Raw genomic sequence first — 23,727 nt, forward strand, 5'->3', positions numbered from 1 at the left:
GGCGGAAATCCAATCCCGCAGAGATTCGGGCACGTGGAGGCGGGGCTCCAGTTCTGCTGCGCGCGCAGGCTGCCGGGATTCCTGTCTGGACGTTGACCTTGGTCCTGACTACTGCTGGGCGTCTGACCTAAGTTCCACAATAATGACAATACTTAAGACGCTACGCACTGTTCTGGGCACATGACGTGCTTTTAAGAAATTTGACAGCAACTTTGTGTTGCTGCAGTGATAATTATATCACCATATTATCTCCTATGTTCCTCTAGGGGAAAATCTGAGTTTCAGTGGAAATCTATGCATTTCTTACCAGAGCAGGGTGTCTGGGCCGAATTCTGTCGCCACCTGTTTTGGTGAGGTTCAGGAGCTAAGACTTTTCTTAACTTTTTTTGATTGGTCGATGAAAAAAATCCAGGTACTGTTCTGAGACGTGTGAAAATTGTATGAAATTACGATTTTCGAATCCATAAATAAAGATATATTGGAACACAGCCATGCCCATTTGTTTATTGTCTACTCTCAACTACAATGAGGAGTTGCAACAAAGATTGTATGGTCTACAAAAACGAAACTGTTTTACTCTTTACCAAAAAAAATCGTTTTTTTTCTCTTTGTTAGAGGACACTCTTCAGTTTTCTGATTTTGATTCTATGGGAGATATTTGATCAACCCCGTGGTTATAACTGAGAACACCAAAAAGTAATTCTTATTTGTAAACATGCAAATGAATTCTGCCAAGTAAAGAGACACGCACCTCATTTTTTTTTTTTTGCCTTTATTTGCACATTCATTTTACACTTCCTCTTCTGCCTCTTGTTTGGAACTTGGTTGAAATGGTTTCAATGCCTGACAAGTTCCCTTTATTAATAATGAGTTAACAGTAGTTTTTAACACATGCTCATTTTTATATCTGTATGAGAAGTGTGATTTTAATTTTTTGGGAAAAATGATCCTTCAAATACTTCCTATTGCAGTCAAGTACCTCATTCTGGTATTCCAGGCTCCAGATTTTACTGCATTTTGGTGGAAAAGCTTCAAAATGGCTTAAAGAGGGGTAAGAGTCAAGTTATGATTCACAAAACAGAGTCAGATAAACTTTTTCCATGGGAAAGTACAGTTCATGGTAGCTGAAGCCCTGGCAACTCCAAATGAGTAAAAGAATTTTGCTATTTCTCTATTTTTCTCATTTCTGTTTTCCTTTCTCTAAATATGATTTTGATGCCTTTGAAACAGGAGGGAAGGAGGCATAGCACAATCTTTGAAAGAAAGACCTAGCCCAAGGATACAACATAAACTGATTAGAACCAAATGGGTTCAAGATGGTGGACAAGACAGCTTCTACTAGACCTTGAGCCTCAGTATATGCTCGCTATAACACATCACCAGGCTAAGTGATACAGCCACAGGCACCATGACATTCCAAGGCAAACCAAAGATCAAAACGTGGGCAGTGGCCCATTTCCTAGAAATTTCTGCCCGCTTCCCCAAAATAGTTGGAATAACCCTCCTGTGTATTAGTCCATGAAATTACCCAACCCATAAAAGCTGACCACAGTGCATCTGAGGCTGCACTCACTGTCTGCCACAGCCCACACTCTTTTTCTGTGGACTGTGTTTCTCACTCTTGCCTTCTGAGACGACCTACAGTCTGTCTGTGGAGTGTTTCTCTCTGGATAAATCCACTTCTTACTTATCACTTTGTCTCTTACTGACTTCTTTCTGCAATGAGACATCAAGAACCTGAGCTTCATTAGGTCCTGAAACCAGGCACCGCGGGTTTTGGCTGGGTCTGTGTCCCAGCCCCTTGGGTTTAAGTCTCAAGCAGGATTTTGGCTGAGTTCAAGTCCTGGCACATGGGTTCAAGTCCCAGTCTGAGGTGAATGGTTGTAGCTGGCAACCACAAAGGGACAGTGAAAAGGAAAGAAGAGGTTTAGAGTTAGGCCTTGGTCCTATAGAGGCCCTTGCGAAACCATGAGCCAAGTATACAGGAGAGGACCTTTTACTGTTGTCTGCTAATTTCCCCACCCTGCCCTCAACTCTAATCCTAGGTTTATTCAACACAATTACTTTACCCTACACAACAAAAATACAAACATAACGTTATCTCAAATGCTAGTGACTAGTGAAACTCGCTCAGTGGTGTCTGACTCTTTGTGACTCTAGGCCAGAATACCGAAGTGGGTAGCCTTTCCCTTCTCCAGGGGATCTTCCCAACCCAGGGATCAAACCCAGGTCTCCCGCATTGCAGGCAGATTCTTTCTCAGCTGAGCCACAAGGGAAGCCCATCTCAAATACTACAAAGTTACAAAACTCAAAACAGAGAATTTATAGTACAATAAAGCCACCAGGGCTTTCCTGCTGGCTCAGACAGTAAAGAATCTACCTGCAATGTAGGTGACCTGGATTCAATTCCTGGGTCAGGAATTTCCTCTGAAGAAGGGAATGACTTCCCAACTCCTGTATTCTTGCCTGGAGAATGCCATGGACAGAAGAGCCTGGTGGGCTACAGTCCATGAGATTGCAAAGAGTCAGACGCAACTGAGCGACTAAACATGTACACATGTATAATAAACATCAAAAAAGCAATGGACACGTTGCCGAGGTAACCTTCACCACTGCCATGAATACCAACACAATGAGGGTTTCAATGATGATCTAGATTTAAACTCACCATTTCAGAGAGGGTGGAAACGTGTGTGTGTGTGCGCGCACACACGCGCACATCCACGTATGCACATGCTGCTGCTGCTGAGTCGCTTCAGACATGTCCGACTCTGTGCGACCCCATAGACGGCAGCCCACCAGGCTCCCCCGTCCCTGGGATTCTCCAGGCAAGAACACTGGAGTGGGTTGCCATTTCCTTCTCCAATGCATGAAAGTGAAAAGTGAAAATGAAGTTGCTCAGTCATGTCCAGCTCTTAGCGACCCCATGGACTGTAGCCCACCAGGCTCCTCTGTCCATGGGATTTTCCAGGCAAAAGTACTGGAGTGGGGTGCCATCGCCTTCTCCGACGTATGCACATGAGTACATGGGAAAAGAACTCTTGGGGCAAATAGCATTTGCTCACTTTTGACCTGGTGGATAAAATCCATATGCTTTTGCACATCTGTGAAATATTTCCTGCTGTAGGGCAAGAAATGTCACAGCTATCCGATATTCTGAATTTCTGAGCCATGCGGACAAGGGCAAGTGGTGCCATTTCCTACACAAAGAACTTAAGGATGTCACAGTCATCATGACTACAGCCCTTCAGTGTGACCTAAGGGAATTCAAGAAGAGAAGAATAGGTTCAGTTCAGTCGCTCAGTCGTGTCCGACTCTCTGGGACCCCATGAACACCAGCATGCCAGGCCTCCCTGTCCATCACCAACTCCTGGAGTCCACCCAAACCCACGTCCATCGAGTCGGTGATGCCATCCAGCCATCTCATCCTCTGTTGTCCCCTTTTCCTCCTGCCCCCAATCTCTCCCAGCATCAGAGTCTTTTCCAATGAGTCAACTCCTCACATGAGGTGGCCAAAGTACTGGAGTTTTAGCTTTAGCATCATTCCTTCCAAAGAACACCCAGGACTGATCTCATTTAGAATGAACTGGTTGGATCTCCTCGAAGTCCATGGGACTCTCAAGAGTCTTCTCCAACACCACAGTTCAAAAGCATCATTCTTCAGCGCTCAGCTTTCTTCACAGTCCAACTCTCACATCTATACATGACTACTGGAAAAACCATAACCTTGACTAGATGGACCTTAGTCAGCAAAGTAATGTCTCTTTTTTTGAATATGCTGTCTAGGTTGGTCATAATTTTCCTTCCAAGGAGTAAGTGTCTTTTAATTTCATGGCTACAGTCACCATCTGCAGTGATTTTGGAGCCCAGAAAAATAAAGTCTGACACTGCTTCCACTGTTTCCCCATCTATTTCCCATGAAGTGAGGGGACCAGATGCCATGATCTTCATTTTCTGAATGTTGAGCTTTAAGCCAACTTTTTCACTCTCCTCTTTCACTTTCATCAAGAGGCTTTTTAGTTCCTTTTCACTTTCTGCCATAAGGGTGGTGTCATCTGCATATCTGAGGTTATTGATATTTCTCCCGGCAATCTTGATTTCCTTTAGGACTGACTGATTTGATCACCTCGCAGTCCAAGGGATTCTCAAGAGTTTTCTCCAACACCATAGTTCAATAGCATCAATTCTTCAGTGCTCAACTTTCTTTATAGTCCAGCTTTCATATCCATACGTGACTAATGGAAAAACCATAGCTCTGACTAGATGGACCTTTGTCAGCAAAGTAATGTCTCTGCTTTTTAATATGCTGTCTAGGTTGGTCATAGCTTTTCTTCCAAGGAGCAGGCATTTTTTAATTTCATGGATGCAGTCACATTCCAAGATGTCTGGCTCTAGGTGAGTGATCACACCATTGTGATTATCTTGGTCGTGAAGATCTTTTTTGTACAGTTCTTCTGCGTATTCTTGCCACCTCTTCTTAATATCTTCTGCTTCTGTTAGGTCCATACCATTTCTGTCCTTTATCGAGCCCATCTTTGCATGAAATGTTCCCTTGGTACCTCTAATTTCTTGAAGAGATTTCTAGTCTTTCCCAGTCTATTGTTTTCCTCTATTTCTTTGCATTGGTCACTGAGGAAGGCTTTCTTATCTCTCCTTGCTCTTTTTTGGAACTATGCATTCAGATGGGTATATCTTTCTTTTTCTCCTTTGCCTTTTGCTTCTCTTCTTTTTTCAGCTATTTGTAAGGCCTTCTCAGACAACCATTTTGCCTTTTTGCATTCCTTTTTCTTGGGGATGGTCTTGATAGCTGCCTCCTATACAATGTCACGAACCTGTGTCCATAGTTCTTCAGGCAGTTTGTCTATCAGATCTAATCCTGTGAATCTATTTGTCACTTCCACTGTATAATTGTAAGGGATTTGATTTAGGTCATACCTGAATGGTCTAGTGGTTTTCCCTACTTTCTTCAGTTTAAGTCTGAATTTTTAGATAAGGAGTTCATGATCTGAGCCACAGTCAGCTCCCGGTCTTGTTTTGCTGACTATATAGAGCTTCTCCATCTTTGGCTGCAAAGAATATAGTCAATCTGATTTCAATATTGACCATCTGGTTATGCCCATGTGTAGAGTCTTCTCTTGTGTGGTTGGAAGAGGGTGTTTGCTATGACCAGTGCATTCTCTTGGCAAAACTCTGTTAGCCTTTGCCCTGCTTCATTTTGTACTCCGAGGCCAAATTTGCCTGTTACTCCTGGTATCTCTTGACTTCCTACTTTTGTATTTCAGTCCCCTATGATGAAAAGGACATCTTTTTTTCATGTTAGTTCTAAAAGGTCTTGTAGGTCTTCATAGAACCGTTCAATGTAGCTTCTTCAGCATAACTGGTTGGGGCATAGACTTGGATTACCATGATGCTAAATTGTTTTCCTTGGAAATGAACCGAGCTCATTCTGGCATTTTTGAGATTGCATCCAAGTACTGCATTTCAGACTCTTTTGTTGACTATGATGGCTACTCCATTTCTTCTAAAGGATTCTTGCCCACAGTAGTAGATATAATGGTCATCTGAGTTAAATTCACCCATTCCAGTCCATTTTAGTTTGCTGATTCCTAGAATGTCGATGTTCACTCTTGCCATCTCCTGCTTGACCGCTTCTAATTTACCTTGATTCATGGATCTAACATTCCAGGTTCCTATGCAATATTGCTGTTTACAGGATCGGACTTTACTTCCGTCACCAGTCACATCCACAGCTGGGTGTTGTTTTCGCTTTGGCTCTGTCTCTTCATTCTTTCTGGAGTTATTTCTCCACTCTTCTCCAGGAGCATATTGGCACCTACCAAACTGGGGAGTTCCCCTTTCCGTGTCATTTCTTTTTGCCTTTTCATACTGTTCATATTCTTCATTAAGGTGGTGTAATCTGCGTATCTGAGGTTGTTGATATTTCTCCCGGCAATCTTGATTCCAGTTTGTGTGATTCATCCAATGCAGCATTTCTCATGATGTACTCTGTGTATAAGTTAAAGAAGCAGGGTGACGATGTACAGCCTTGATGTAGCACTTTCCTAATTTGGAACAAGTCCTTTGTCCCATGTCTGCCTCCGTTGCTCCTTGACCTGCATACAGGTTTCTCAGGAGGCAGGTAAAGTGGTCTGGGATTCCCATAACTCTCTACTTTCCGGTTGTGACTAGTTTTTTAGTCAACACAGAAAATTAAAAAAGCAACTGCTGGTCTTCAGACTCCAATGAGCTATCATTTCTCCAATTGTCTTATTCAGTTTTCAATAATTGGGATATGGCCACAAAGGCTGAATGATACCAGAGAAATATGCATAAGGCCCAAATGATTGCAGCGGCTTTGTCTGCTCAGAGTTGACAACCCGGGAGACTGCTTCTTCTGGCCAATCTGGCCCTGGCAGGCCACTAGGTCCATGGGTACCCGAACAAGGAAGGTATATCCTACGTGGACAAAAGGGACACCGGAGGGAAGATCGTGATCAATGTGCTCTTTGCACATAGCCAGGGCACGGGCAGATGGATGCCCCAGGGGCCGGAGAGTGAGGTGCGGAGGCCCTCCACCCTTATTGGTTTCACAGTCAGAAGACCTACCAGCCCAAAGCTAAAAGGGGCTCTGCCGGAAGATACTATGTACATAACTAGCCTCAGGTAGTTATTGATGTGCCAGGCTACTTGACTGAATTTCTTGTAGACAACCTTCTCGATCGTAACCCAAAGGATTGGAGAACTTAGCAATCATAAGGAATACGTAATGAGGTTGTCAGGGAAGAAACAGGGGCACCTTCTGTGCAATGTCAATGGCCAGCTGTTTTTACATTCCTTTCAATTTGTGCCTTATTGTCCCATTCCTTTGATGGGAAGAGATTTGTTAACTAAGTTAGGGTCATTCTGTTTCTCAAGGGGCAAGGGAACCACCCTTCTTGCCAAACGGCTCTAACAGAAAGCAGAAAGCAACAGATTGAATCTGAAGTTGAGATAGAAGCCTTAGTAGACCCTGGAGTGTGGAGTATCGAGGATCCAGGCCTGGCCGAAGATATCCAGCCAGTGGTTATTAAACAAGATCCTCAAGAAATGGCTGCTGTTCACTGTAGGGGACATCAGTCTCAGACTCCCAGGTCTGAAATTGGAAAGGGAAATCACCATGTTGACCAAGAAGCAAAGAAAGCACCGTGCACACCAACAGATAAAATAAAGGCAGTTTTACACGTCCCAGGCTTGACAGGGAAATGCCACAACCCTGTTACATGAAGGAGGAAGATTGGGCTAAAAATAGGGGGCTAGTAAGTCAAAAGATACCGTATATGTTAGGTGAAAAGAGTATGATCCCACAGACTCTGTGATGGAAAGTAATCAAGGCTCTACCTGAAACCATCCACGATGGACGTGAAGCTCTTTGGAATTTACTGCAAAGACAGAATACTGTGCTTTTGTTCCAGATAACTCTGCTAATGTATCTCAATCACTGAGTCACATTGCACAAAAAATAGAGGCTGTAAATGACCCTCTCCCAGATTTAGGAACTGTTTTGCGAAAATGGTTCAAGTCCCTAAGATCACGGCTAAAATTTTGAAACAGGAACTATGATGCCTCTGTGTTTGCTTGTGTGTTCATATGGGTCTATGTGTGTGTTATAGACATATAGTATTGCCAAAAATTAACTCATAAATGGCTGCATTTGATTGAGTTAAAGGAAATTAAGCTCATATAAATATTCAGAAATACAAAATAATCTGGCCAGAATAGGTTTCAGGTTCATGTTATCTGTAAAGTATTCAGGGTAAAACTGATATCTGGTATTGAAGGTGGCTTAAACTTGTTGGTTGATTAATACAGACATGTCTTTAGAGTCATCAGTGTTAAGTATAATACTTCTCTTGTACCTAGGGTCTCTAGATCTAATTATATCTATCAAAAATTTGTCAGCAAGAATAGTAACTCAACATGGGGAAAAAAAACTTTTAAGGAAAATCAGATATGTGTTTTTAGTAAAAAAAAAAAAAAAGGTGTGAAGAATGAAAAAATACTGAAAAGAATTATACATGATCAGGATTTTCTAAGATTGGATTAAATTTAGTTGGGTAAATGGATTTTGTTGGGGATGGGCTGGGACAAGACTGGATTTGGATTCTCCCTCCAAAGTATTCTTGAAATGCTGCTTGTCACAACAGATTGTGTGAGTTTCTTGGCCTTTAATTGATTTGTATTTGCTTGTGAGATCTTTTGTAACTTTGGTTAAGGAATAAGTGTTGTCTCACAGTGACCTATAGTCTTATTTGACAAGTTTTAAAACTTTTTGACAAACGTCTGGAATACCAAATTGTAATTAATTTTAATTAAAGTTCCAATTTCCAGCTTTAGAGGGTCTCTGAAAGAGAAATATTTAACACACACATATTTGGTATGTTATGTTAAATATTATTGTAATGTAATATAATGTAATGTAATGTAAATGGTTATTGTATCCAAGATTTTTTTTTAAATCAGTTACACTGTGTGTTGTGTGCTTAATTGCTCAGTCATGTCTGACTCCTTGCAACCCCATGGACTGTAGCCCACCAGGCTCCTCTGTCCATAGGGATTCTCCAGGCAAGAATACTAGAGTGGGTTGCCATGCCCTTCTCCAGGGTATCTTCCCAACCCAGGGATCAAACCCAGGTTTCTCACATTGCAGGTGGATTCTTTACAATTACACTGTAATCCTCAGATATTTAACTATGCCTTTTAAGTCTTTTGTCATTTATAGACATTTTTGTACTCTGGTGCTGTTACAAAAAGTGCTTCATCACCCAGAAGATTCTTAAGAAGGCTAAGGAAGTGTTCGCTGTAGCAAATACTGATTGCGGGACCCTGTTATGTTAGTGCTCATCCAGTCCTTGTCCTCTCCACCCATTTAACCTACAGATGTCTGTTCTCCCTCTTTCTTGCTTAACTGCACTCTGAAAATGATTGCCATCTAGCTACACTTGATGTGTTTCCTTCCAAGACAGCACTCCCTAACAATCCTTTCCTCTGGGAGCATTCTTCATTCCAGAAAGAACGTTTCAGGAGGATGACCTCTAAGACTGCCAGAACCTGTCTTGGAATCACATGATGCCTCATGATCTCAGTGGCCCCAGGAGGAGGAGAAGAATGTAAGACCACAGCAACTCCGATACTTATCTTCAGCCTTATTTTCCATCCTAAGACTCTAAGGCCTCTTCTGACGTCCCAGGAGGTGTGGCATGGTCTTAAAAGCATTAGCTTGCTGCGGTCCCCCTTTGCCTTGCAAAGTGATAACCCTACTCCTTTCTACTCCTCCAAAACTCATCTCCATATTCATATGTGGCATCGATGAACAGAGCCCGTTTTTTTTTTTTTTTTCGCGACACAGTGGTATCAGTTCCACACGAAGATGCTGGCTATGTAGGGGTTCTAGTCCACACAGATTAAAACAAGGAGCTGTCCTGAACTGGGGCGGTATCTGGAGATTTTTACTCACTCACAGGAGGGTCCATACCCCTATTCAGCCTTGAAGCAGTTACAGAAGATACCACCCTTGTCCTTCTGCTTCTCATAAGAACATGGCAGTAAAATCTCTGAGGGGAGAACGAAACAGGATGGGAGGAGATAGGGCACAATTTTTGAAAGAATGACATAGCCCAAGGACACAAAATAAACTGATGAGAACCAAACGGGTTCAAGGTGGTGGACAAGCCAACCTCCCTAGACCTTGAGCTTCAGTATATGCTCACTGTAACACATCCACAAGCTAAGTGACACACTCATACACGCCCTGACAGTTCCAAGGCTGACCATCAAAGATCAAAACATGGTGGCCCAATTCCTGGAAATCTCTGCCCCTTCCCAAATAGTTGGGATAATCCTGCTCATTAACTTATGTAATTACCCAGCCCATAAGAGCTAACCACACCACATTTTGAGGCCTCACTCGCCCTCTGCGACAGCCCACACACTTGTCCGTGGAATGTGTTTTTTCTAAATAAATCTGCTTCTCACCTATCACTTTGTCTCTCACTGAATTCTTTCTGCAATGAGACAACAAGAACCTGAGCTTCATTAGGTCCTGAAACTGGGTGTTGTGATCTCAGCTAGAAGACTGGGTTTCGGCTGTGTTCCAGTCCCAGCCCCATGGGTTCAAGTCCTAGTCTGAGCTGAAAGTGAAGTGAAAGTGAACGTTGCTCAGTCGTGTCCGACCCCATGGACTATATAGCCCGCCAGGCTCCTCTGTCCATGGAATTCTCCAGGCCAGAATACTGGAGTGGGTAAGCTGTTCCCTTTTCCAGGGGATCGTCCCAACCCAGAGATCAAACCCTGGTCTTCCACATTGCAGGCAGATTCTTTACCAGCTGAGCGACCAGGGAAGCCCACAGTCTGGGCTGATGGATGATGTCATTGGGAGGGCTTCCCAGGTGATGCTAGTGGTAGAGAACCCACCTGCCAATGCAGGAGACATCAGAGACATGGGTTCAGTCCCCGGGTGGGGAAGATCCCCTGGAGGAGGGCATGGCAACCCCATCCAGCATTCTTGCCTGGAGAATCCCATAAACAGAGGAGCTTAGTGGGCTATAGTCCATAGTGTCTCAAAGAGTCGGACACGACCAAAACGGCTTAGCACGTGCACGCACACAATGTCATCAGGGACTGGAATTTGGCTTCATCTGACCATTTGGCATTCCCTATCAATGGATCACTGATTTCTGGTTGGAAAGAAATGGAAGACCCATTAAGGATTTAGTGCCCAGGGACTAGTTAGGGATTTCTTCGGCCATCCAGTGGTTAAGTTTCCATACTTCCACTCCAGGGGGGTTGGGTTTGATCCCTGGTCAGGGAACTAAGAACCCACATTGTGTGGACAAAGTTTTTTTTTTTTTTTTTTTAAGGTTTAAATGTCAAAAGAATTTAGAGCCCATCAGGAGGAACAGCTTTTGATGTCTGGACCAGTGATTTTGGGTGTTTCTGTTGAAAGAATTCAGAACATGTCACCGCCCCCCCCCACCCCACCAATATGCTACTCTAGCAGATTGATTATTTTGAGTTCAGGCATTAGTATAACAGCAAGATGCAAGAAGGGCTCTGGGAACTTCCTTTTTCTTTCTGAAAGCAAGAAATAAACTTCCCATGGGAAAGTTTTCTTCCCTGTACTGGGAGGAAGAAACCTTTTATCCTCAGAGACAGAGTCAGATTTTTCTGAAAAGATTTTTTTCTGTGAGGAAAATCCATACCAGCAGGTCTTTTGAAATAACTTATCTTCCTTGTCTCCCCCAGGTATTTCAATAGCTTTTCTGTAGTGGCTCCTCTGTTCAGCCTAGTAAATAACAGGTCTTTTGGTCTTCATTTTTTTTGTCAAAGATTCCCACATACACATGAATAAATTTTGTGTGCTTTCCCGCTGTTAATCTGTCTTGTATGTCAGTTTCAGTTGGAGACCCTAGAAGGTGGAGGAAAATTCTACATCCACTATGGTTCTGGAAACAAGAATGGGTTAGCACTGGCAGGGATGCAACTGACTTCTGGGTCTGCAACTTAGAGATCCAAGGACCAGGCTGGAGCAGAAGCTAGAATCCTTACCATATCTGTCTCCCTGATTGCTGTCTGTGGTACCTCGCAGAGAGAAGATGGTAAACAATTTCTCCTTATCTTTTTCTTTCCGTGTGGATTGGCCAGACAAAAGCATTTGTAAGGATTGGTTCTTTGGGTAGTTAACTTTTGTGAGCTTTTTTCCTTTTTTTTGGCCATGCTGTAAGGAAAGCAGGATCTTAGTTCCTTGACCATGGATGGAACCTGTGCCCCCAGTAGTGGGAAGCTCTGAGTCCTAACCACTGTATCACAAGGAAATTCCCAGAACCCTTGTAAATTTTGTGTGGGATACCCACTTGTTAACCCTTTCCCTCCCAGGGACAGCTATTTCCTCTTTGTTTCCTATTGTGAGCTGAGAGCTTGGCTTGGCTTTCTGTCTGCTGGGACATGCCGGCATGTTTGGTCCTGAGTGTCAGACCCTCAGGTGAGAACCTTAAGAGTATGCTGATGGCCACATACAAATGTATATTGCACCCCATTTGTGGCTAGGGTCCTACCGACCACTGGGTCCCGTTGCCAGCCTCTGAGGGAAATTGTCCAAGTCTTTCTCTCTTTCGGTCGTCTTTGAGAGAGGGTCTGGATCTTGAAAGGGCTTCCCAGGTGGCACTAGTAGTAAAGAACCCACCTGCCAATGCAGGAAGCATCAGAGATGCGGGTTCGATCCCTGGGTCGGGAAGATCCCCTGGAGAAGGACATGGCAATGCACTCCAGTATTCTTGCCTAGAGAATCCCCTGGACAGAGGAGCCTAGTGGGCTATAGTCCATGGGTCCCAAAGAGCTGGACACGACTGAAGTGATTTAGCATACTTGCTGGATTTGAGAGGGTGCCATTTTTTGCACTCTTCGGGAAAATCTCATGCATCCGTGAGAGGGCTTCTCTGGTGGCTCAGATGGGAAAGAATCTGCCTGAAATGTGGGAGACTTGGGTCAGGAAGATTCCCTGGAGAAAGGAATAGCTACCTATTCCAGTATTCTGTCCTGGAGAATTCCATGGATTAAGAATCCTGGTGGGGTTATAGCTCATGGGGTCATAGTCAGACACGACTGCGGAACTAACAGTTTCACTTCACTTCATGCACCCATGGTTTAGTCACAGGAGACTGATTTTGAATCACATGAAATAAGTATGCTTTTGGTTTAAAAATAGTAGGAAAAAAAATGAGTTCAGTACTGTTGGGAAATTTTACTGTTTGTCTGAGCTGAAACCAGATATTGAAAGGATTTTTTTTTTTTTTGTTAAAGGAAGCCTATGGCTTATTTGGTGGAGAAGGCAATGGCAACCCACTCAGGTACTCTTGCCTGGAAAATCCCATGGACGGAGGAGCCTGGCAGGCTGCAGTCCATGGAGTCGCTAGGAGTCGGACACAACTGAAAGACTTCACTTTCACTTTTCACTTTCATGCATTGGAGAAGGAAATGGCAACCCACTCCAGTGTTCTTGCCTGAAGAATCCCAGGGACGGGGGAGCCTGGTGGGCTGCCTGCCGTCTCTGGGGTCTCACAGAGTCGGCCATGACTGAAGCAACTTAGCAGCAGCAGCAGCAGCAGCAGCAACAGCATGGCTTATTTGGAGAAACTGGCTTAGTTGGAGATATATTCAGAGTCTGATTGGAAGGATAATCAAGGCCTTCTCTCCTAAGCTAAAATGGAATTATATATCAGAGGGCTATTTGGAAACACACTGGCAAGCAAAAAAGTTTTAAAAGCCTTTTCTCAAGGGCTTCCCTTGTGGCTCAATGGTAAAGAATCCCTCTGACAATGCAGGAGACGGGAGTTGAATCCATGATCGAGGAAGATCCCAAGTGCCTTGGAGCAACTAAGCCCATGTCCAGAACTTCTCCACAATGAGAAGCCTGCGAGTCTGCTAGAGAATCACCTGGAGAGTAGCCACCACTCTCCGCAACTAGAGGAAAGCCCCTGCAGCCACGAAGGTTCAGCATGGCCACAAATAAATAAATAAAATTATTTTCAAAAAGCCTTCTTCACAAATGTTAGTAAACTTGGTCCATCTGCCAGAAACACAATTTGCATCCAACTATTTTTTCTTAAATAATGAGTTTAAAATTCTTGTACCTGCTTCGTGGCTAAACTTTAAGAATAAAAGCTACAAACTCTCTGTTTGCTTCTGTCTCTATGATTGTTTGTCTATATATCTATGTTGTTGCGGTCCTTTAATGGACCGGAACCTGGTGGTCCAGAGTCGACGATAAGAAAGTGAGAGAGAGAGAAAGAAGCTAGTATTTCCTGGTTTATGCAGAGGACCAATAAAACCCTAGAACAGGGCTCGCACTGCTCATGAAGGCACAGGACGTCCTCTCGAGGAGGTCTTGAAAGCCCGGGCAAGTTTCCATGCTCCAGAGAATTAGACGGAGGAGAGAGAGAGAGAGAGAGAGAAAGAAAGACACGGGGACCCAAGTCTCTGGTGGAGCAAGGGTGTTTTAATGATCTTTTTGTGAGTATGTATAGGCTGTTATACAAGGAATTTCTTTCGACAATGATAAAGATCAGAAAACCAAATGTACAGCAACCGGTATCAAGGAAACAAGGGATCAGCAATGGTCATAAGGTCAGAGGACAATCTATACCTCAAGAAAGAGAGTCGTGACTAAGCAGTTTTGTCGTAAGAAGAATGTTTACTGAAGGAAATCCACAAATGTGTTTTATCTCATGACCTCATTCCTGGGAGCAGCATGACTCTCCTCTTGTTCCCGTTATCAGGAGCTGTTAAGGAACAGAGGATTTATGAGAGACAGGAAACAACACACAGGAATCCTGTTAAACGTTTCCTGGCAATTCCCCCTTATTTATTACATTTGTGAAAAGGGTCTTGACCATTTGAGTTTGTTCAGTTTTAACAATTTTTGTATGAAGGCAATGGTAAACAACAAATATAATTGTCAAGACAATCACCAAAGTCATAATTCCAGACCCAATGCTATGAGTAATGTTTTGAAACCATCTGCGTGAGTCTAGCCCAGATAATTGATCAGCTAGTTGTTCAGCTAAAGTTTTCAAAGTAGTGGAAGAGGGCAAACTTTTAGAAAAGGTTTCAAAGATTTTCTTTTTGTAGTAATTGTACATTCAGAGAAGCATTATCATGTATGTTTTGTAAATGAAATTTGATTTGTTCCCAGTTGTAGGCACTATGATTGAATTGAACAGGACTGGAAGAAACACAAGCTGGAATCAAGATTGTTAGGAGAAATATCAATAACCTCAGATATGCAGATGACACCACCCTTATGGCAGAAAGTGAAGAGGCTTTTTAGCCTCTTGATGAAAGTGAAAGAGGAGAGTGAAAAAGTTGGCTTAAAGCTCAACATTCAGAAAACGAAGATCATGGCATCTGGTCCCATCATTTCATGGGAAATAGATGGGGAAACAGTGGAAGCAGTGTCAGACTTTATTTTTTGGGGCTCCAAAATCACTGCAGATGGTGACTGCAGCCATGAAATTAAAAGACACTTACTCCTTGGAAGAAAAGTGATGACCAACCTAGATAACATATTCAAAAGCAGAGACATTACTTTGCCGACTAAGGTCCGTCTAGTCAAGGCTATGGTTTTTCCCGTGGTCATGTATGGATGTGAGAGTTGGACTGTGAAGAAGGCTGAGCGCCAAAGAATTGATGCTTTGGAACTGTGGTGTTGGAGAAGACTCTTGATTGTCCCTTGGACTGCAAGGAGATCCAACTAGTCCATTCTGAAGGAGATCAACCCTGGGATTTCTTTGAAAGGAATGATGCTAAAGCTGAAACTCCAGTACTTTGGCCACCTCGTGCAAAGAGTTGACTCATTGGAAAAGACTCTGATGCTGGGAGGGATTGGGGGCAGGAGGAGAGGGGACGACAGAGGATGAGATGGTTGGATGGCATCACTGACTCGATGGACGTGAATCTGAGTGAAATCTGGGAGTTGGTGATGGACAGGGAGGCCTGGTGTGCTGCGATTCATGGGGTCACAAAGAGTCGGACACAACTGAGTGACTGAACTGAACTGAACGCAAAACTGAGTAGAATTTCAATCACATTTTAGCATCACCTTTTTTTGTTCATCTATTAATGGATCTCCAACCCATTTGATGGCTGTTTTTAGTTCCTGTATTTCATCTTGAATATCTTCATCTATCTGAGCCTGAATGGCCCACATAGTATGAGCATCTTTAGTCCAGTTTTGGATAAAATTATGTGTTTGAAGTGAGGTTTGTAAAGCAACGTCAGTGATGGCAGCAGTGGTGTAAATAGCTATTAATCCAAAAATGCCAAGAATCAGCCATCTGATGAATCATTTAGATCACCAGAGCAGTTTAGTAAGTAACTAGGAAGCAAGTCCAGCCATGGGACCTTCTTCCCAGGGCCGCTGGAGATTTATTGGTAACCATAGACTATGTTGAGATCAAAGCATCAAAAGGGGGTTTATTTTTTAAGAAAACAGAAGAGTTAAGATAAGTATATAATTTACAATTTATATAAGTTACAGAACATAAAGTCTTATTGAATTGTAGGTTTTCTATGCTATAACAAAAGGAAGGGGAACACAAGCTTGTATGAAATATGATTGATTATAACGAAAGAAATCATTACTATGACTACAACTGGTCTCTGTGAAATGTCCAGTCCAAGTTCCAAGTTCTTCAGTGCTTGCAGCAAGTTTTCAGACGTCCCGTTGTTTAGGCCCAGTTAGTTTATTGAGGACGATGAGGGCGAGAAGGTGTCATTTCGCCATCAAGCCAGCCAAGGAGTCCTTTCATGGAAGTGTTTCATTGAACTGTTGGTAATCTTTTATGTTACTCGAGTAACATAATCACATATAGTACTGCTAATATCATATGAGCAGTTAGATAGCCATACACCATGGCGTCTCTAATCAACATTGGTGCAATTGGCCACAAACATTAATTTTTCTGATTTAGCTTGACATCTATCTCAATAAACAGGAGTATATTTAAAGTCTTTATAAGTAAACCTCTTATATTCTAACTTTTGTCTTTTTTCTAGAGTTTTGATAGTATTGACATGGTTTTCATATAAGGACGGGGCAGTAAACAGTTTAAGCAATGTGTGGAAGTTCTTTTTTGGAGGCAGGATGAAAGCCCGTGTTTGTTGACTAACATTAATACATAATTTTGTTGGGCCCATGTATAAAGGAAGGATTTCATAGCCTAGAGAAATGTTCATTAGTTTTCTTTCTTTTCCAGGATGAGAGGGACCCTCCAAGCTCCAAGGAGGGGGGATATGTGTTGAGTCATTAGTGGATATGATTGGTCTTATATCTGTCCATTCTACAACCTACAATAAAAGGGGGGTTAGGTATATAAGCCCAGTAAGTGTGATCAATCAAGTCAGCCTGAGCGGGGGAAGCAAAAGCAAGCAAAGCAAGCATAGTGACAAAAATATTTTCAGGATTCTGAGGCATTCTCTGTTGAGAAACCAGATTTTTTGTTTGATTAGTAAGGGTTTTTAATCAGTCTCCAAGTAGGCAGATCATAAGGTTGATGTCGAGTGTGGTGTTTCTTGGAAATTTTTAAAGCCGCCATGGCTTGTACTGGAAATATTTCTTCCTGGGGATTTTGCTGTTTCTTCTCTATCTTAAATGTTGGTGACTCCCCTGGGGTGGATCTTCTGAAGAGGGAGCCAACTGATTTTGTTGGATCTATCTGGAGAAATACAAACAAATGCAAAAAAGCAAAATGGCTGTCTCGGGAGGCCTTACAAATAGCTGTGAAAAGAAGAGAGGTGAAAAGCAAAGGAGAAAAGCAAAGATATAAGCATCTGAATGCAGAGTTCCAAAGAATAGCAAGAAGACATAAGAAAGCCTTCTTCAGCAATCAATGCAAAGAAATCGAGGAAAACAACAGAATGGGAAAGACTAGAGATCTCTTCAAGAAAATTAGAGATACCAAGGAAACATTTCATGCAAAGATGGGCTTGATAAAGGACAGAAACGGTATGGACCTAACAGAAGCAGAAGATACTAAGAAGAGGTGGCAAGAATACACGGAAGAACTGTACAAAAAAGATCTTCACGACCCAGATAATCATGATGATGTGATCACTAACCTAGAGCCAGACATCCTGGAATGTGAAGTCAAGTGGGTCTTAGAAAGCATCACTAAGAACAAATCTAGTGGAGGTGATGGAATTCCAGTTGAGCTGTTTCAAATCCTGAAAGATGATGCTGTGAAAGTGCTGCACTCAATATGCCAACAAATTTGGAAAACTCAGCAGTGGCCACAGGACTGGAAAAGGTCAGTTTTCATTCCAATCCCAAAGAAAGGCAATGCCAAAGAATGCTCAAACTACCGCACACTTGCACTCAACTCACATGCTAGTAAAGTAATGCTCAAAATCCTCCAAGCCAGACTTCAGCAATACGTGAACTGTGAACTCCCTGATGTTCAAGCTGGTTTTAGAAAAGGCAGGGGAACCAGACATCAAATTGCCAACATCCGCTGGATCATGGAAAAAGCAAGAGAGTTCCAGAAAAGCATCTATTTCTGCTTTATTGACTATGCCAAAGCCTTTGACTGTGTGGATCACAATAAACTGTGGAAAATTCTGAAAGAGATGGGAATCCTAGACCACCTAACCTGCCTCTTGAGAAATCTGTATGCAGGTCAGGAAGCAACAGTTAGAACTGGACATGGAACAACAGACTGGTTCCAAATAGGAAAAGGAGTACATCAAGGCTGTATATTGTCACCCTGCTTATTTAACTTATATGCAGAGTACATCATGAGAAACGCTGTACTGGAAGAAACATAAGCTGGAATCAAGATTGCTGGTAGAAATATCAATAACCTCAGATATGCAGATGACACCACCCTTATGGCAGAAAGTGAAGAGGAGCTAAAAAGCCTCTTGAAGAAAGTGAACGAGGAGAGTGAAAAAGTTGGCTTAAAACTCAACATTCAGAAAACGAAGATCATGGCATCTGGTCCCCTCACTTCATGGGAAATAGATGGGGAAACAGTAGAAACAGTGTCAGACTTTATTTTTTTGGGCTCCAAAATCACTGCAGATGGTGACTGCAGCCATGAAATTAAAAGACGCTTACTCCTTGGAAGAAAAGTGATGACCAATCTAGATAGTATATTCAAAAGCAGAGACGTTACTTTGCCGACTAAGGTCCGTCTAGTCAAGGCTATGGTTTTTCCTGTGGTCATGTATGGATGTGAGAGCTGGACTGTGAAGAAGGCTGAGAGCCAAAGAATTGATGCTTTTGAACTGTGGTGTTGGAGAAGACTCTTGAGAGTCCCTTGGACTGCAAGGAGATCCAACCAGTCCATTCTGAAGGAGATCAACCCTGGGATTTCTTTGGAAGGACTGGTGCTAAAGCTGAAGCTCCAGTACTTTGGCCACTTCATGCGAACAGTTGACTCATTGGAAAAGACTCTGATGCTGGGAGGGATTGGGGACAGGAGGAGAAGCAGACGACCCAGGATGAGATGGCTGGATGGCATCACGGACTTGATGGCCATGAATCTGAGTGAACTCCGGGAGTTGGTGATGGACAGGGAGGCCTGGCATGCTGCGATTCATGGGGTCGCAAAGAGTCGGACACGACTGAGCGACTGAACTGAACTGAACCGTTTTCCCTGTAATACTAATTTTCCAGATTTTTATTGTTGTCAACCCGTCTTGATACCAAATGGGCAGAGGAAGGAAGGTGTCCTTCAATGTCTCGAGACGTTTTTCTGTTTTTGTCAAAATATCTCCTTGTGGTAAGTTAAAAAAATTTAAAGCAAATAAAGCTGTATTAACAATAGTTATAGGGTTAAAGAACATACTGCATTGGAATCTAGTAGAGTCTGTTCTGGATAAGGAAGATAGAAGTGTTTCTGTGTATTCCCCCCCTTTTAGTTTTTTTTTTTATTTGTAGTTTTAGTGTGTGATGTGTTTGTTTAATTATGTCTTGTGTTTGTGGATTATAAGGAAAGTCTGTAATCTGTTTAATAGAGAATGAATGTAAAAATTGTTTGAACTGTCTAGAAATATAGGCAGGGTCATAGTCTGTTTTTACAGAAATAGGTGTTTTCATTACTGTAAAGCAAGCTAACAGATGGGTTATAACATGTCATGTAGCCTCACCTCGGAGAGGTGTGGCCCATATAAAAGAAGAATTTGTATCGATTGAGACATGTAGGAAGGAATAGGAAAAAAGTTTAGGGCAATGAGTTACATCCATTTGTCATAGGTTATAGGGGTGTTGTAATCTTTGAGCATTGATATCTTGTGTAATGGGTCGAAGATGTAGGGGCCTATAAGTAGAGCAATTACTAATGAATGTCTTAAGAAACTTGTATCACGTATAAAACTCTTTTTTATTTGTCACAAACTTTTTTTTTACATTTTCTGTATTCATCACTTTATTTGTCTATTCATAGAACAGCCATCGGTAAGCTATACTTCTTTTTGTCTTAATAAAATGTACCACACATAGAACTTTCTTTCTGGGTTTCACTTTCCACACAAAGGCAGTTTAAGACAAAGGCAGTTTAATGTCTTAAGCATGCATAAAACTCTCTTCTACTTACCACAAACCTTTTTTACACTCTCTGTATTCAGCACTTTATTTGTCCATTTATAGAACAGCCATCTATAAACCATATCTCTTTTTCTCTTAATAAAATGTACCACACATAGAACTTTTTTTCCCTTGGGTTTCACTTTTACAAACCTTTTTACACTTTTCGTATTTATCACTTAATTTGTCCATTTATAGAATAGCCATCTGTAAGCCATAATTTTTTTCTCTTAATAAAATGTATCACACATAGAACTTTTTTGGGGGGTTTCACTTCCACAAATCTTTTTACACTTCCTGTATTTATTGCTTTATTTGTCTATTCATAGATATTCTCTTGGTTTAAGGAGAGCTTTTACTAAAATTTGTCAATCATAGCGAATAAAGTTTCCGATAGATGCCGCAGCATTTTAGAAGTTCTTTAGTAAAAGGTGAATGTGGGTCATGCATAGTTACAGCCTTTTTTCATTTGCTGTATGTGAAAGAAGTTAATATCTTTATACTGAGGTATTATGTGCCCTTGAGCATCAGGATTTTTTAAAACTGGAAAGGTAGAAAAACTATTGGCTTTAGAGACTTGTGATTGTAAAGCCAGCAATTTAGAGAGGCTCTGTCGAAAAGGAGAGTGAGTAAATGTCGATTTTTTGTAAATATGAGTCTGCGTTAAGGACTTATCATTATTATCCAGAAAAGTTTTGTCAGTTTTGGTGTCAAAAAGTGTCTCAGGGGAGTTGTTGTCAGAATCATTAGGTTCTAGCAAAGGAGAGATTTTTGGATCCATGCCTGCTGGCAGAGGAGGAGCATTTGGAGCAGCTGGGACAGGGCTTGTATGAAAAATTCTGAAATATTTTATGTTGTTCTAATTGGGCCTTTTGTAAAGTTTTATCATCTAATTTATATTCATGTAATGTGTTCTGTCTGTTGTCAAATATTGGGAGGGCTAGAATTACCCTGAAATGGCAGAATTACAACTTTAATGAGAGCCACAGGGCCAGAAATCAACTGGAATATTTTTTCTCTGTCTGGTGGCTCGTTCAACATTTTCTTTGACCCAGTGCCAAATTTCTAAATCAAAACTGTCTTTATCAGGGAACTAAGGACTACATTTAACCTACTGCTTGAAGGCAAGCCTCTGTTTGTTGGCGTGTAACCAAAAGTCCCTGAACTTTAAACAAGTGGTGAAGTAAAGTAGAGAAATGATGGGGCTTTCCAGCTGTTTGACCCATGTCGTAGTGCTTACCGACCTCAATAGGTCCCGAGTCACTCCGTCCGAAATGCCATGTATACCAGGTCCCTGTTCGGGCGCCGCTTGTTGCAGTCTTTTAATGGACCAGAACCTGGTGGTCCGGAGTCGTCGATAAGAAACTGAAAGAGAGAAAGAAGCCAAAATTCCCTGGTTTATGCAGAGAACCAATAAAACCCTAAAACTGGGCTTGCACCGCTCACAAAGGCACAGGGCGTCCTCTCGAGGAGGTCTTGAAAGCCTGGGCAGGAGAGTGAGCTCGGCGGGTTTCCACGCTCCAGAGAATTAGCCACGGAGACAGAGGGAGAGGGAAAGGAAGAAAGACGTGGGGACCCAAGTCTCTGGTGGAGCAAGAGTGCTTGAATGATCTTTCTGTGAGCATATATAGGCTGATATACAAGGAATTTCTTTCGACAATGATAAAGATCAGAAAACCAAATGTACAGCAACTGTTATCAAGGAAACAAGGGATCAGCAATGGTCATAAGGTCAGAAGACAATCCGTATCTCAAGAAAGAGAGTCATGACTAAGCAGTTTTGTTGTAAGGAGACCGTTTACTGAAGGAAATCCATGCATGTATTTGTCTCTTGACCTCATTCCTGGGAGCAGCATGTCTCTCCACTTGTTCCCGTTATCAGGAACTGATAAGGAACAGAGGATTTATGAGAGACAGGAAACAGCACGCAGGAATCTTCCTGTTAAACATTTCCTGACACTATGTTACATGTATGTAATATTTTTCTACCTCTAGGAAGTATTGCTTGGAGAAGGAAATGGCAACCCACTCCAGTGTTCTTGCCTGGAGAATCCCAGGGATGGAGGAGCCTGGTGGGCTGCCGTCTATGGGGTCGCACAGAGTCGGACACGACTGAAGTGACTTAGCAGCAGCAGCAGCAAGAAGTATTGCTAAAAATTAACTTGTAAAAGACCTCTATTTAGTTGGCTTTAAAAAAAGGTACTTACATAAATTGATTAGTCAAACAAACAAATTTAGTTGTCTCGGCTAAATGTTTAAGATTTTAAAACCATGAGCCCAACTTGAGGACAAAACAAATGATAAAAGTGAGTTGCTTGACATATATCAACAGTAAATTTTAAAATAACAGAAGTCTGGGCTTCCCTGGTGGCACAGTGAATAAGAATCCACCTGCCAGTGCAGGGAACACGGGTTCAATCCCTGGTCCAGGAAGATCCCTCTTGCCGGGGAGCAACTCAGCCTGTGTGCCACAGCTACTGAGCCAGCTCTAGGGCCCGTGCTCTGCAACAAGAGGAGCCACCACAATAAGAAACCTGGGCACGGCAGCAAAGAGCCGCCCCCACTCACCACAGCTAGAGAGAGCCTGCGCACAGCAACGGAGATCCTGCAGGTCCAAAAATAATCGATCAATTAAAAAATAATATGGGAGAATGGCATTGAAACATGTATACTATCATGTAAGAAACGAGTCGCCAGTCTATGTCCAATGCAGGATACAGCATGCTTGGGGCTGGTGCACAGGGATGATCCAGAGAGATGATATGGGGAAGGAGGTGGGAGGGGGGGTTCATGTTTGGGAACGCATGTACACCCGTGGTGGATTCATGTCAATGTATGGCAAAACCAATACAGTATTGTAAAGTAAAATAAAGTAAAAATAAAAATTTAAAATAAATAAATAAATGAAAATAAAAAATAATATAAAGGAAGTCATATATTTAACTTTTTATAGTCTTTGCTTCTGTGATTTTTGACAGTTGCCTGATTTATCAACAAGAAAAACAGTGTAAGGTCATGGCTAGCTATTTAACGACTCAGGAAAATTGCACGAGTAATCTAAGTATAATTGTTAGAAAACAAGTAATACATATAAATGAGATACATGTTTATAAGTGAGCTTTTCAACAATAATTATGTGTTATAATATGTGTACTTAAAAATAGCTTCCAGAATCATTATGGAAACTTGAAACTTTGGAGTTATACTAAGTTAAGAATTGATGGATATTCATTGAATATGTAGATCATTTTCAAATAAGGGAAAATACTACAATATTAATTAATAAACATAAGCTTATCTCCTTGGCTTCTTAATTTTTACAGAGGCACTAATGATGTTTAGATTACTAATGTGTCCTTTGCCACATCAAGAAATTGTATTATAAGGAAGCATATGCCTCTACAGATTATTAAATGATATATTCATAATTTTGTGAGTCTACTGCAGAATATTGGGATAGACATTAGTATAAATGTTGGTATGGCTACAGACAGTTTACAATTGCTTGCTTCCTAGTTTTCATTGGAAATTAGAGTTACTAATTACTATACAGTCCGTGGAATGCTCCAGGCCATAATACTGGAGTGGGTAGCCTTTCCCTTCTCCAGGGG

This window comes from Budorcas taxicolor, chromosome 7 (assembly GCF_023091745.1).
Source record: "Budorcas taxicolor isolate Tak-1 chromosome 7, Takin1.1, whole genome shotgun sequence".
NCBI lineage: Eukaryota > Metazoa > Chordata > Mammalia > Artiodactyla > Bovidae > Budorcas > Budorcas taxicolor.